The 16,241-nt window shown below is 34.4% G+C and overlaps 1 pseudogene across 1 annotated transcript; it reads right to left on the bottom strand.

Moving 5' to 3' along the window:
- Window positions 1–14,551: 14,551 nt before the first annotated feature.
- Window positions 14,552–15,917, bottom strand: LOC308432677 (lupus La protein homolog; annotated as a pseudogene). The gene is made up of 2 exons: window positions 15,346–15,917; window positions 14,552–15,210 (listed from the first exon to the last, which is right to left on the bottom strand). The product of its transcript is annotated as a lupus La protein homolog (transcript).
- Between the last annotated feature and the right edge of the window lie 324 nt (window positions 15,918–16,241).

Genomic DNA, 16,241 nt, shown 5'->3' with positions numbered 1-16,241 from the left:
TTTCAAACAAACTTTGGCTTTGAAAATCCTGATGAAAAATTTCCAAGAGTTCACAATTTATAAGTATATAAATAGCAGAAAATAGCATATAGTTTTTCTTCATACCATGTTCTTTCAGGTACCTACTGTACTCCCATCTAGCTTTAGGGTGGTACATTTGTTACTAGAGATAAACTCACAGAAATACTTAGATATTAAACAAGATTCTCTTTAGAATGGGTATACCTTTTGTGTTTGTTGTCATTCTGTATGTTTTTTTTTTAAATTAGATAGTCTGTATTTACATTTGAGGTGCTATTCCTTTACCCTGCTCCACTCCCATCTCCCCTTCCTCTCCATTTGCCTTCTGATCCTCCTCTCCACCCCATGACCTTGTCATTCCCCTACACTGGGAAAACATGCTCTCTCTGTAATAAAAGTCTTTTCTCATATTGCTGCAAGATACTGCTATCTTCAGCTGGCATCAACAGGTCTCTCAAGTGTGCAAAAGGGTTGGTGTTTTACTCCAAGGGAGTTTTAGAGAGTTTGGTTGGTTGATAATGTTGTTATCCTCCCATGAGGTCACAACCCCTTTCAGCTCCTAAAGTCCTTTATTTAGCAACCTCATAGGGATTCCTGAGTTGAGAACAATGGTTAGCTGCAAGAATGCTCAGTTGTATTTGAGTGATTCTAGCATAGTCCCTGAGGGACTCTTTCTGGTTTCTGCCAGTAAGTACTTTTTGGGATCAGCTATAGAGCTTGAATTAGGTGACTGCATATGTAGGGGATCTGCAGGTAAGGCAGCTGCTGAGTGATCTTTTCTTAAATCCCTGTTCCTCAGTATGACCTTGCATTTTCTCCCATGAGAGTGTTGTTCTCCTTTCTAAGGACTGAGGCATCACCATTTTGGCCTTCCTTCTTTTTGAGCTTCATAATGTCTGCAAATTGTTTCTTCATTATTGGTTATTCAAAGCTTTCTGGGGCTAGTGTCCGCTTATCAGTGAGTACATACCATGTGTGTTCTTTTGTGACTGGGTAACCTCACTCAGGATGATAGTTTCTACTTCCTTCCATCTGCCTATGAATTTCATAAAGTCATTGTTTCTAACAGCTGAGTAGCACTCCATTGTGTAAATGCACCATACTTTCTGTATCCATTCATCTGTTCATGGACATCTGGGTTCTTCCAGTTTCTGCCTATTATAAATAAGGCTGCTATTAATTTGGTGGACCATGTGACCTTGTTATATGTTGGAGCATCTTTGGGGTATATGACCAGTAGTGGAACAGCTGGGTTTTCAGGTAGTACTATGTTCAGTGTTCTGAGAAACCATCAGAGTGATTTCCAGAGTTGTTATAGCAACTTACAACCCCACCAACAGTGGAAGAGCATTCCTCTTTCTCCAAATCCTTACCAGCATCTGCTGTCACCTGAGTTATTTTATCATCGCTCTTCTAACTGGTGTGAGGTGGAACCTCAGGGTTGTTTTGATCTGTGTTTCCCTGCTGATTAGGGTTATTGAATATTTCTTTAGGTGCTTCTCACCCATTCGATATTCCTCAGCTGAGATTTCTTTGTTTAGCTCTGTACCCCATTTCTTCATAGGATTATTTGATTCTCTAAATATATTGGAGACTAGCCCTCTATCAGATGTAAAATTTGTAATGATCCTTTCCCAATGTGTAAGCTTCCATTTTGTCTTCTTAAAAGTGTCCTTAATCTAACAGAAGATTTGTAATTTTATGAGGTTCTATTTGTCTATTCTTGCTCTTAGAGCATAAGCTATTGCTGTTCTGTTCAGGAACTTTTCACCTGTGCCTATGTGTTCTAAGCTTTTCCCCACTTTCTGTTTTAATAGTTTCAGTGTACCATGTTTTATTTAGAGGTCATTTATCCACTTGGACTTGAGCTTTGTACAAGAAGATAGGAAAGGATCGATTTGCATTCTTCTACATGCTGACTGCCAGCTGAACCAGCATCATTTGTTGAAGAGGCTGTCCTTTTTCCATTGCATATTTTTAGCTATTTTGTCAAAGATCAAGTGACCATAAGTGTGTGGGTTCATTTCTGTGTCTTCAATTCTGTTCCATTGATTTACCTACCAATCTGTATCAGTACCATGCAGTTTTTAACACTATTACTTTGTAATATAGCTTGAGATTAGGAATTGTGATTCCCCCAAAACTATTTTTATTCATGAGAATAGATTTCTCTGTTCTAGGTTTTTTGTTATTCCAGAAAAAAATTGCAAATTGCTCTTTCCAACTCTGAAGAATTGAGTTGGAATTTTGAAAGGTATTGCATTGAGTCTGTAGATTTCTACTGACAAGATGGCCATTTTTACAGTGTTGATCTTTCCAATTTATGAGCATGGGTGATTTTTCCATCTTCTGAGATTTTCTTCAATTTCCTTCTTCAGAGTCTAGAAGTTCTTGTCATACTAGTCCTTAACTTTCTTGGTTAGGGCTACCCCAGAGTATTTCATATTCTTTGTGACTATTGTGAAGGGTATCAGTTCCCTAATTTCTTTTTTAACAGGGTTATTATTTGAGGAGAGAAAAGTGGTTGACTTATTTGAGCAAATTTTATATTATTCAACTTTGAGAAAGTTGTTTATAAGCTGTAGGAATTCTCTGTTGAAATTTTTGGGGTCAGTTAAGTATACTATCATATCCTATGCAAATAGGGATATTTAGACTTCTTCCTTTCCCATGTGAATCCCTTTGACTTCTTGTTGTTTAATTGTTCTGGCCAAAACTTTCAGTACTATATTGAATAAGTAGGATGACAGTGGGCAGCCTTGTCTGGTCCCTAATTATAACGGGATTGTTTTAAGTTTCTCTCCATTAAGTTTGATGTTGGCTATTGGTTTTTGGTTTATTGCTTTTATTATGTTTAGGTATGGGCCTTGTATTCCTGATTTTTCCAATACTTTTATCATGAATGAGTATTGAATTTTGTTGAATAATTTCCCAGGATCTAGTGAGAGGATCACATGGTTTTTGTTGTTGTTTGTTTTTTGGTTTTTTTTTTTTTTTTGAGTTTGTTTACGTGATAGATTATGTTGATAGATTTCTGTATATTGAACCATCCCTGCATCTCTTGGATAAAGCCTACTTGATCATGTTGGATGATTGTTTTGATATGTCCTTGGATTTGGTTTGCAAGAATTATATTAAATATTTATGCATCAGTGTTCATGAGAGAAATTGGTCTGAAGTTCATTTTTTTTAATGTCTTTGTGTGGTTTAGGAATGAGCCTATTGCCATCTTGTTGTCTGTAATTAGATGTGATCTTGTTGTCTCTGACTGGAGCTTGACTGATCTGAGTTTGACCTGAGGGCCCATGGCTCAGGACTGAAATTGCTTCTGGGTGTTTGGCTCTTTGTCAGCAGGCAGTGAGTTCTGATTGCACAGACTCCACCCTCTCTTAGCAGGCTCAGCTGGGAGAGTGCTTGCAAGATTTCTCTGGAGGCTCAGCAGTCTGCAGGGGCAGTTCCTGAGACTTGATGGAAATCATCCTGCCCTCTCTCTGGGCCAGAAAAGACTGGATCACAGACTGCACCATGCTATCTGTCCTCCAAAATCTCCAGGGGATCCCTCCTGGACAGCCTGTAGGGTGTGTGACAAGCTCCATGTGGGCTCAGGCAGAAGAGCAGTTTTAAGGTTGTTCTGGATCTCAGATGTCTGCGGGCAGGTCCTAAGTTTTGGTATAGGTAGCCCTGTCTTCTTGCTGGGCCAGAATGGTCATTTATGTTGATTGATTGTGCAAAGTGTAACACGTGAAATATGCTGGTCACAGATAGATTATATATGTGTAAAGCCAGAGTTACATGAAAAAAATCTCTGCCACTTTTTGCTGTGAAGAACAAATGCCTTTAAAACATATTAAATAATGCATAAAATAAAACTCAAATAGATAATGCATTTGAATATGCTCTAGTTTTGTAATTTTTATACATTAGAAGTATTGCCTACTGTGCTTTCATTAATACGTGAAACTAACCTTTCAATGCCACCCAATTCATTACAAAATGTAGGTTACTGAATAAAAACATCTAAGAAACTTGTCAATCTGGCTCAAAGACTTCAGTTTTGACCTAGGAAGAAATATAGTGAGTTTCAAGAAAAAAAAAAACTAGAAATATAAACTAATAGGAAACTATATGAAGTCTAGTGTTTTTCTTTGTACCTTCTGAGCTCAATTGCTAACCATTGAAAGAATGGAAAGTAGTTCCAGGTTAAAGAAAGTTGTTTAGACTGAATGAGTAAGCATGGTGGGAATAATGCTTTCTTTCTCATAGGCTTCAAATAAAGAATGAATGTCCTGTCACTCAAAAGTAGTCATTGTAATTCCTCACAATAACAGAGCAAAGATGAAAAGCAAGCCTATTGATGATCTTGACATACACAACAAAAGCAGTAGACAAAATCAATGTCTATTTTGGAAAGGAACTTTAACAAACATTGATTAGATAGTAACTTCTACCTGATAAAGAAAATTGATGAGCATGGCCAGCACTGAATAACACAAAGGGACTGTCTCAAAACTGAAGCCAAGGACTGCAAGGACTGGACCCATAGCTAGTGCTCTAACCTACATCTATACATTTTGCACCCCCCTTTCTTTCTCTCTCTTTCTTACTACACACACACACACACACACACACACACACACACACACACACACCCAAGCCACCACCCCTTCTAATTTATCCAAGTACAGCTAGCAGCCTCAGTACAAGGCTTCAACCATGCCCTGATTTATAAAGTTAGTTTGTAAAGCTAACTATCTCTTCATGTGTCAGTGACAAATTTTTATTAAATAAAATTTAAATTTAAATATAATTTTGTGGTAACATTTAGAATTTTCCCCACAATAATTGCATCTGCTTTAGTTCCATGATTTGCATGTATAAAATTTTATCTTTAATGTCTCATATAATTTAGTTTAAGATTCAAAACAATTTTAGGAAGAATGCAATGTTTTCCCAATTTACTTCTCCAGATGACTGGAGTAAAAAGACTGACTGAGATTCAGCATTTCAACAGCAAGCAAAATCTATTCTGTTTCTGCTACAACAAGTTGGCTTGAGAACAAGTACAAAATTACCAAGATTTTAGAAGTTATTTTCCTATAGTTCATAAGATTTAAGAAAGCTTTGAAAAAATTTACAAGCATTAAGTTACTTTTGTTATAAAGAAATATTCATTACTATATGGAAAAAGGACTTACTAAGAAAAGGTATAAAACTATTCTTAAGGAGTAAAATGATTACTATAAAATGTCTATCCTAATAGCAGGCATAATCAAACATATCCTATAGTTTGCATAAATTTTTGCTGTATTGTAATATTACATTTGTTTGTTAACATAAAATTAATGAGAAACATTAAACGTGAAATGTATGGAAAGAAACTCAACCAACATTTTGACAGCCCTACCCATCACTTTAGTCTTTTGTTAGAAGAAATTGAATGGAACGGCGTAAATTTGTACCTGCAGATAATACTGATTATGGTAAAGTATTCTGATCAGAACAATAAGAAACAGACAAATAAAAATGTTAGTGTGGTCTCTCCTCGGCATTCTTTATCTAGATTATGCATGTGAAATGTCCTTTTCTAAGAAAGTCAGTAAAGTAAGTATTTAACATGTTTATCACCTGACCTTCCATGGTGTGGCTTTCTAATCATGTACAAAACATATTTTTTAATGTCTGTTTATTTTACTACCTTTATAGCCTAATTGATTTCTGACATATTGCTTGTGCATATGTAGAACAGCAACCCTCTTTAGGGACTACATAGGTTTTTTTTCAGCACTGTGTAAGTCTCCAGAAATGGTTCATGTATCATCAGAATTGTTGCAGTGACATGTCAGAATTACAGGAAACACAAGTGATAGTATTATTTTTTCCTAGTTAGTAACTAGCTGGTCAGATTTACAGACAACCAGAGAAACTATGTCTGACACCTGTTAAATGTATAAAAATAATTTTGAGCTAATTGTATATCATATCCTGATGAATATAAATTATTATATATTGATATATTTATATGTTCTAAAAATCCTTAATATATATGTTCAGAAAACTAATATATTAGGATTATGGTGATAAATGTGTATTTCAGAAAATGAACTTTACAATGATCACTTTGACATTTTAGTAATGAAATTAAAGCGGCAAAAAACAAATCAACAACAAAAAAAAGAAGAAATGTAAAGAGGCTTTGAAGACTTTATTATTATTATCAACAAGGACATTCCTTGCAGGGTTGAATCATGAACATTAAGCTTATGCTATTAGTGATGTCATAACAAAGACATCATCATTTTAAGCAAAAAAATAATAACTTTCCTTTATATATTTTTAAAATGACTGCTGGCAAAGAATAGTATGCTGCCTCACCCAAGACAATCGGAACATGTAGAAAGCAAGGTTTTAGGATCCTATTTTTAACTAAGCAAGTGAAGGATCTGTATGACAAGAAATTCAAATCTCTGAAGAAAGAAACATAAGAAGACCTCAGAAAATGGAAAGATCTTCAATGTTAAGAGATTGGCAGGATTAATATAGTAAAAATGGCCATCTTACCTAAAGCAATCTACAGATTCAATGAAAAACCCATCAAAATTCCAACTCTATTCTTCACTGAGTTAGAAAGACCAATTTGCAAATTCATTTGGTATAACAACAAACCTAGGATAATAAAATCTATTCTCAACAGTAAAAGCACTTCTGGGGAAATCATCATCCCTGACTTGAAGCTACATTACAGATCAATCCTAGTAAAACAAAACAACAAAGCAAAACAAAACAAAACAAAACAAAACAAACAAAAAAATGCATGTCATTGGTACAGAGATAGGCAAGAAGATCAATGGAACAGAATTGAAGAAAAGAAATCAAGCCACACACCTATGGTCACTTGATTTTTTCAAAAAGTAGCTAAAAATATTCAGTGGAAAAAGGACAGCATCTTCAACAAATGGTGTTGGTTTAAATAGCAGCTAAAATGCAGAGGAATTCAAATTAATCCATTCATATCTCCTTATAAATAGGTCAAGTCCAAGTGGACCAAAGACCTTCACATAAAAACAGGTGAACTTAAACTTTTAGAAGAGAAAGTGAGGAAAATTGGAGCACTTAGGCACAGGGGAAATTTTCCTGAACAGAACACCAATGGCTTATGTTCTACAATCAAGAATAGAAAAATGTTACCTCATAAAATTGCAAAGTTTCTGTAAGACTAAGAACACTGTCAAGAATACAAAACAACAACAAACAGATTGGGAAAGGATCTTTACCAATCCTACATATGATAGAGGGCTAATATCAAATATATACAAAGAACTCAAGAAGTTAGACTCTAGAAAATCAAATAATCATATTAAAAATAAATAAGACTGATAAACCCTTAGCCAGACTAACAAGAGAGCAGAGAGAGTATCCAAATTAACAAAATCAGATATGAAAGGGGAGAAATAACAGCAGAAACTGAAAAAAATTCAAGATGTCATCAGATCCTATTACAAAAGCATATAACAAACAAAACTGGAAAATATAGAGGAAAAGAATAATTTTCTACACAGATACCAGGTACCAAAGTTAAATCAGGATCAGACAAACTATCTAAACAACCCCATAACTCCTAAAGAAATAGAAGCAGCCATCAAAATCTTAATAACCAATAAAAGTTCAAAAACAAATGATCTTCAAACCATTCACAAAATACAAACAAAAAGAATACTAAACAACTCATTCTTCGAAGCCATAATTACACCCATTTCTAAACCACATAAAGACTCTACAGAGAAAGAGAACGTTAGACCAATATTCCCCATAAATATTGGTGAAAAAATACTCATTAAATTCTTGCAAACTAAATCCAAGGACATATCAAAGCAATCATTCATCATGATCAAGTTGGCTTCATCCCAGAGAAGATGGGATGGTTCAGCACATGTAAATTTATTAACATAATCCACTATATAAACAAACTCAAAGAATAAAACCACATGGTCATCTATTTAGGTGCTAGAAAAGCATTTGACAAAATTAACACCACTTCATAATGAAAGTCTTAGAAAGATAAGGAATTCAAGGCCCATACCTAAACTTAGTCAAAGCAATATACAGCAAACCAGTATCCAATGTCAAACTAAATGGTGAGAAACCGTGAAGCAATCTCACTTAATTCAGGGACTAGACTAGACTGCACACTCTCTCCTTACCTATTTAATGTAGTGCTGGAAATACTAACCAGAACAATCAGATAACAAAAGCGATCAAAGTAATACAAATTGAAAAGGAAAAAGTCAAAATATCATTATTCACAAATGATCTAATAGTATCTTTAAGCCACACCAAAAATTCCACCAGGAAACTATTACAGTTCATAAACAATTTCAGCAGAGTTACTGGATATAAAATTAACTCAAACAAATCAGAAGCCTTTTTATTAATTACAACTTTATTTTTTAAAAAGAGATACACATGTACAGTTTTTAAAAAGCATTTTGGCATAAAACTATATGAATATATTTTTGTCAGTACTTGATTGTTTTAAAGGTTTGATAGTATGCATTGGAAATTTACTAGTTACCATAAGCATAAAGTACATGTAAAACAAAATGTAACATGGAAAGGGTCAAAGTTTTCATGGTGTGTATAGATTAAACATAATGATATTTAAATACCAAAACTACCAAAAGCTATCTTCTTAGTTCTTGAGTTATTAGTTATTAATTATTTAAGGTCTTGGTGTACCCTTCTAATCAAAAGATAAAGAAGCTGAGAAAGAAATTAAATAATCAACATTCACAATAGTCAACATTAATATAAAATATCTTGGTGTGATGCTAACCGAGCAGGTGATGTATCAGTATGACAAGAACTTGAAGTCTCTGAAGAAGAAAATTGAAGAAGACCTCAAAAGTTGGAAAGATCTCCAATTTTACTCATGGATTGGAAGGATCAACTAGTAAAAATTACCATCATGTCAAAAGCAATCTACAGATTCAATGCAATTCCCATCAAATTCCAACTCTATTCCTCATAATTGAAGAAAACAATTTGCAAATTCACTTGGAATAATGAAAACACCCAAGATAGCACAACCTATTCTCAACAATAAAAAAATTATTCAGAGAATTCACCAGCCCTGACCTCGAGCTATATTACAGTTCAATTGTGACTAAAACCATATCATATTGTTACAGAGATAGGCAGTAGACCAAGGAAAAAAGAAATGAAGACCCAGAAATGAATTCACACACCTATGATCACTAGATCTTTGACAAAGGAGCCAAAATTACTCAATAAAAAAAGAGCAGCCTCTTTAACAAATAGTGCTGTTTCAACTAGTACTCTGCATGCAGAAGAATGCAGATTGATCCATTCCTACCCCCTTGTACAGCTCAACTCCAAGTGGCTTAAAAACCTGCACATAAAACCAGGTAGACTGAAACAAATAGAACAAAAAATGGGGAAGAGCTTAGAACACATAGGAACAGGGGAAATTTTCCTGAACAGAACACCAGTGGCTTATATTCTAAGATCAAGAATCAAGAAATGAGACCTCATAATATTGCAAAGGTTATGTAAGGCAAGGAACACTGTCAAAAAGACAAAATGGTAACCAGCAGATTGGGTCAAGATCTTTACCAATCCTACATCACATAAAGGGCTAATATACAATATATACAAAGAACTGAAGAAGTTAGACTTTAGAGAATCAAATAATCCTATTTAAAAATAGGATACAGAGCTAAACCAAGAATTGTCAACTGAGGAATATGGAATGGCTAATGAGCACATAAAGAAATGCTCAACATCCCTAGTCAACAGGGAAATGCAACCCTAAGATTCCACCTCACACCAGTCAGAATGGCTAAAATCAAAATCTCCTCCACTTTTGTGGGGATAGTTAGGTTTTTCAATTACTTTGGAAATCAGTCTGTCAATTCCTCAGAAAATTGAACATCATGCTGAGTACCCAGCTGTACCACTCCTGGGCATATAATCAACAGAAGCTCCAACATCTTACAAAGACATATCTTCCCCCAATTTGTCTTTGTCAGGGTTTCTATTTCTACACAAAACAACATGACCAAGAAGCAAGTTGGGGAGGGAAGAATTTAGTCAGCTTACATTTACACATTCCTCTTCAACACCAATGAACTTAGAACTGTAACTCAAGCAAATAAGAAAGCAGGAGCTAATCCAGAGGACAGGGAGGGATGTTACTTACTGGCTTTCTTTTCCTGGCTTGCTCACTTTGCTTTCTTATAAAACCCAGGTCTACCAGCTCAGGAATGGCTCCACCCACAATGGGCTTCACTCTCACCTCTTGATCACTAGTTGAGAAAAATGCCTTACAGCTGGATCTCATGGAGGCATTTCCTCGACTGAAGCTTCTTTCTCTGTGATAACTTCAGCTTGTGTCAAGTTGACAGAAAACCAGCCAGTACAATTGAAAAGGGGAGAGATAAAGTTTCGGATCCATGTATATCATCAAGAAATTGAAATGTTAAAAATAGCCACTATTGTAGTTAGCCACTATAATAGTGGCTATTTTTAACATAAGTTATTCCATTTCACTTTACTACAACCTAAAGCTGTCTGAAGAGAACCTCAGATGAGGAATTATCTGGATCAGGTTGATCTGTAGGCATACTGTGATATAAGAGAAGAAATCTGGCCAAACTCTAAGCACAAAAGCTGTGTTTATTTTCTTGGCTGTTGAACATGGTCAGGGTGGAACTGCTAGTTTCTCTGCAGTGTAGAGTAGAATGAGACTTAGATTAGTAAAGCATGCAAATTCTTTCTGCCACAAGTTGCTTGTGGGGAAGGTGCTTTACTGCAGCATCAGAAAGAAAAACATGCAAAATTATCTACAAGTTAAATTATGATTTTTCTGTCATTCACTTTAAAATGTATTTTCTTTGTTTTGAGTGTGAGACAATGAAAAGCAGTAATTGTTACTATCGAAGTTACTGCTGGGTAGTACTTATTTGCACATGACATGGAATAATGGACTGTATATTTCCTTCATTTTCAGAGTTGAGATAAAAATCTTGTAACTTGTTATCTCTCCATTATAAAACTTTCTAGCACTCTTTGCGTCTTTAGATCTGCTTAAATACACACAATGATTTCTAAATTGCTATTGCAAAGTAAATAGTCATTATATCCTTCAGATTGTCTTTTCTTCTTTATTTCCATTCAAAGCATTATAATTAAAGCTGAGACACTTTTTTAAAATAACTTATTTATCTAAATAATACCCTGCATGTGTTTAATTAATATGAACAGGGTCTCTCAATATGTCAAACTGTATGTGTACAAGATCATTCAAGCTTTAGTCCATGGCAAAATGCCATTAATGTAAGATAGAAAAAAAATGCCAATGCACTCTTTGAAAAGAAATACTCAGGAAAAATTGTAATGTGTACTTTATTAATAAATATAGGAGTGAGCTTTTCAACAGTTTCAGAAAGGCAAACTAGCATTGTTGATATCTGTAAAAAGGGTCTCAGTTTGGGGGACTGTGAATTTTTGGTGATCTCCAATTTGCTAAAACAAATGGAGGTGATGGAGTATTATTCTATAGTCTCCTCATCAAAATGTCAATTTGACCTGGAAATTTTATACATAGAAATCTGACATTAAGGATAAACTATATTTAGAACTGTTTTTGATATTTCAAAGTAATTTGTCATGTTTCAAATGTTTATGAGTAAGACATTTATGACTACAGTACAAAGTTTATGGGGAAATGAATCTTTTATATGTTGTTTATTCAAAGATGAAAGTAATATATAGAAGATGCAGTACAGAAAGTTTTTAATTGGATTGCATTTCCAAGATTGAAAGATAATCAATGGTTAATCCTCAAAATGGAAGATATTATAAACACATGTTATCATACAGCTCATTCTAAAGTATCTTTAAATTAAGATGTAGGATAACTAATCTTGGGACAGTCAACTTGATACAAATGGGAAAAATGTATTATTTGAAAAATCACCTCGTTCAATTTGCCTATTGGACTGTCTATTCTCTTGGATGATAGCCACTGTTACAAATGTAGGAGAGTCCAAACCATTTCGGATGGTAGCATCACAAGGTAGGTAGGCCTAGATCGTGAGCTTGGCCACTAACTAGTTAGAAATGTGTCTCCATAATTTCTGTCTCATGTTCCTAACTTAAGTTTCTACCTTGGTTTCTCTATAAGATACAATAAATGCTTTAACCTGTAAGATGAAATAAAACCTTTTTTGTGGAAATTGCCTTTTTTGTCATGTTACTTATATCAACAGGGGAAACACTAGGACAGGAAGATCATTGAAGTTATTTTGTTTACTCTGACCAGTGGTCAAAAACAAAAATTAAAAGAATTGAAGTTTTATGACAAGAATATAGCAATGATATTGAAACAAGGCACACACTAACAGGAATCTAGAAAGTAGATGATGAGGAGGTTATCTTCCCTGCTGCTGCATTTCAAAGAATTATTTTCAAACCCTTCATTAGCCATGAGTTGTTTGACTTAAATTTTAAAAGTATTTATACACACTTCAAAGAAAAGATAAAGCGATTATCCTGGTAATTTTTAAGGTAAATATATTAAGTGAATTAAAGTAAATATATTAAGGAAGAAGAAAGTAGAAGGTAAAGATTATTATCTAAGTATTTATCATCTAACTACCTGAGATGCTTGGCCCTCAGAGTGGCATTATAAGGAGGTGTGATCTTGTTGGTGTAGGTGTGTCACTATGGTCATGGTTGTCAGTTCCCTCATCCTAACTCCCAGAAGTCTTATGTCTCCTCTCTGCCTTTGGGTAAAGGTGTAGAACTCACAGCTCCACCAGTCCCACAAACATGGACACTGCAATTCTCCCACCTTGATGATAATGGACTGAACTTCTAAACCTGTAAGCCAGTCCTGATAAAATGTTGTTCTTTGTAAGTGTTGACTGGGTTATGGTATCTGTTCATAGCAGTAAACTCTAAGATATTAATTATCTATCTATTATTTATCATCTTTCAATCCATCATACTATGCATCATCTCTCATCATCTATATATTTAACATTGATAGAAACTGAACCTAAGACTTTTATATATTCTGGGAAAACACTTTTATACTGACCTGTTCCCATTGTTTCTGAGTAAGAAATTAAACTTCCTAGTTTAGTGTTTATTTACAACTGTACAGATTTCTCTCAAACATGACCAATTCTTTCTCCATGCTAACCCATATAAAATTTATGCCAAAATATGATCAAACCATGAACTACACTAAATCAGATATCATTTTAAAAAAATATGATTTTGACACAAAGACAAAAGTTAATGATATTTTACTATCAAATGCAAAATATACATGTTGCAAATGCTGTGCTTAAATGCAGGTCTCTGCTTTTTCTGGCATTCAGTCTTTCAATTTTCTCCATACTCCAAGACTATACCCTATGGCAAATCTGACTATAATCAATGTAAGTGCTTCAGGCAGGAAGTAGTAAACTTATTAACCTAATTAAGATGAATACAAGGTTTGTTTTAAAATGGCAATGCCTGCTTATATTCAAAGCAAGTAACAATAACTTTCTCAGTTATTTAAATTGAATAGATGTGGCCTTCAAATGTTGGTAACTGATATTGAATAATTTTCTAAATAAATTTAATGTGATAAAAAAACTAAAATAAAAACATTTATTTTATTTTGGAAAAAAAGAAGACACTTGAAACCCTTGTTTCTAAAAAAAAATTAAAAACATGTATATTTTTTTGTTGCTACAACTGTAGTTTTCATTCATTTTCTGAGTGTGTGCATGTGCAACTCCTTCTCCTACCCAGACACACATAGACACACACACAAACAGAAACATACAACACCTCTCATGGAAAGGCTATCACTGTAAAGCATACACTTACAGGTGACACTCTGCTTTTTTATTTGTTTTTTGTATACCAGCATTTAATATCTTAAATATGACTGATTGGTTTGTTTTACAGAGCTTCGATATAACCTACCAGCATTATACAACTTTTATAAAAAGAAATCAGTAAGTTTTCCAATTGTGGCCTGTACCCATTCAGTACTCAAAAGCTTTGCAATGGTCATTTCCATGTTTATCAAGATACAAAGGTAAACAGAAAGCCAGCTTGAGAGACAGACTAACTGTGGGAAAGGCTCACACTTCAATATTCTAGTTGAAGATTTTGTGAAAAGAGAAACAAAAGGAAGAAAGGACTATTGGCTATTTTTATACAGTATATATTTTACAAGTCTGTACTAATACATTCTCATATTACAAAGGCAATTAAGAGGAAGAATCTTCCTTTTCATATTTTAATCATCCAAACACAAACAGAACTATACATTTTTAAAAACTTTCATTTGGATAACAACAAAAAGAAGACAAGTAAAACAAAAAACTTTTCTTTTTATACAGGTGGAAATTGAAGTGGACCTAATTTGCTTTTCATTTTTAGAAGCTTCTGAAGTCAAAAAGTAGCTTAAAATCTATCTAAGGAATAAAAACACTGACTAAATAAACTATTTATCTCTAACACCATTCTTTTTTCTTATGCTTTGATGCGGGTCCTTCTCTGTCTCTTCTGTCTCTTCCTCTTTTCATTGGTCCACGACAATGATCATCATCGAATCTTCTACTTCCCTGAAACTGTCCTCTTCCTTTGGGTTCCCCAGCATAGGGCAGTCTATGTCCCTTCCCTTTAAATCTGCAGGCTGCTGTAAAAACATGACTTCCTTTAAATCTGCCGGTTGCATGGCCTCCTTTTGACTTCCATTTGTTTAGGGATTCTTGCTGATCATCTGTGATATTTTTTCATTGCTTCTTTTTCCTCATGTCCTTCTAGTACTTTCCAAGTCACCTTTTTCTTCCTTAACAGTAGGTTACCGTTATTGGCACTTCTGACTTTTTCAAGTGCTTCCTTCACCTTTTCTTTGAAGAGAATTATTCCCTCTTTTGCTCATCTGACAAAGTCAATCCACTTTATTTCACCATGATTTGAGAAAAGGAAGTGTTAATCTTCTCTAGAGGTCTGGTCATCCAAGTCACCTGAAAACTTCAGTAAGCATCCTGTCTTTCCTTTTAGAGCTATAGTTTCAGTACTTCCTGGCTTGTGTCTTCCTTCATGTTCTTGTTTAACTTTTAATTTAGCTTCCACTTTGCTCTGCTTTCTTCTTCTTCTTCTTCTTCTTCTTCTTCTTCTTCTTCTTCTTCTTCTTCTTCTTCTTCTTCTTCTTCTTCTTCTTCTTCTTCTTCTCCTCCTTCTTTTACTTTTTCTTCTTCTTTTTCTTCTTTTTTTTCTTCTTCTTCTTCTTCTTCTTGCAAAGTAATCTTCCTTAAAGAGTATTAGCAGGTTAGTGTCCTTGTACTTCTGGTCAGGGGTATCCACAAACTTCTTTGCAGACTGAATACTATCAAACACAGCAAATATTGACCCCTTAAATGTTTTGTGCAATGTTCTTCTCATCTGAATATTCAGTATTTGGCCTTTATCATCTAGCCGCTCTTTTATATCATCAAGGGTGGCATCAGTTGGGAAGCCTTTAATATAAACAAATCTGTTTTTCACGTCTTTCTTATACTCATCCGTCACTTCAGGGAGTGGTCTGCTTGGAGATCTTCTAATTTTAGTTTTGTCTGCACTCACTTCCATGAGTTTTGCATTAGATTTGCTCAGCGCTTGCACAATTACATTAAAGTCTGTTGTCAGCCAGTTTAGCCTGTTGAATGTTATCATTGTTTCCAAAGGTGCCCAGCCTTCATCCAATTTGATCTGTTCTGTTAAAAACTTGTCCTGTGGCAAATTGAAGTCTCCAAAATAACACTCAATTGATGACAGATTTTGGCCTCGAGAGCAGCCATATTTTTATTATCTCCATTTTCAGACATTGTGGCTATCTGTAAAGTTTCTCACACTCAAAAATTCTGAATCCACAGTCACCACAGCTTCAAGAACAAAGACAGAAGCACCTCTCTACTTTCGAGCACCGGCGAGCCAACCAAACACGCTTAAAGATGGGAGCTTCAGGTGACACTTTGTTGTGACTACTTTTTGTAGAACTTAATGAAATAAAAATAAATGCCTTTGCAATGCATGTGTAGTCTACAGGAAAGTAACAATATGACTTTATTTGATCAATATCCTATAGTTTAAAAAATAATGTAATTTTTATAGGTCATGATTTTTTTTTTCTTTTTGGCAAGTTAAAGTCA

This window comes from Micromys minutus, assembly GCF_963924665.1.
Source record: "Micromys minutus genome assembly, chromosome: 18".
Lineage (NCBI taxonomy): Eukaryota > Metazoa > Chordata > Mammalia > Rodentia > Muridae > Micromys > Micromys minutus.
This window is presented reverse-complemented; position numbering and strand designations above follow the sequence as displayed.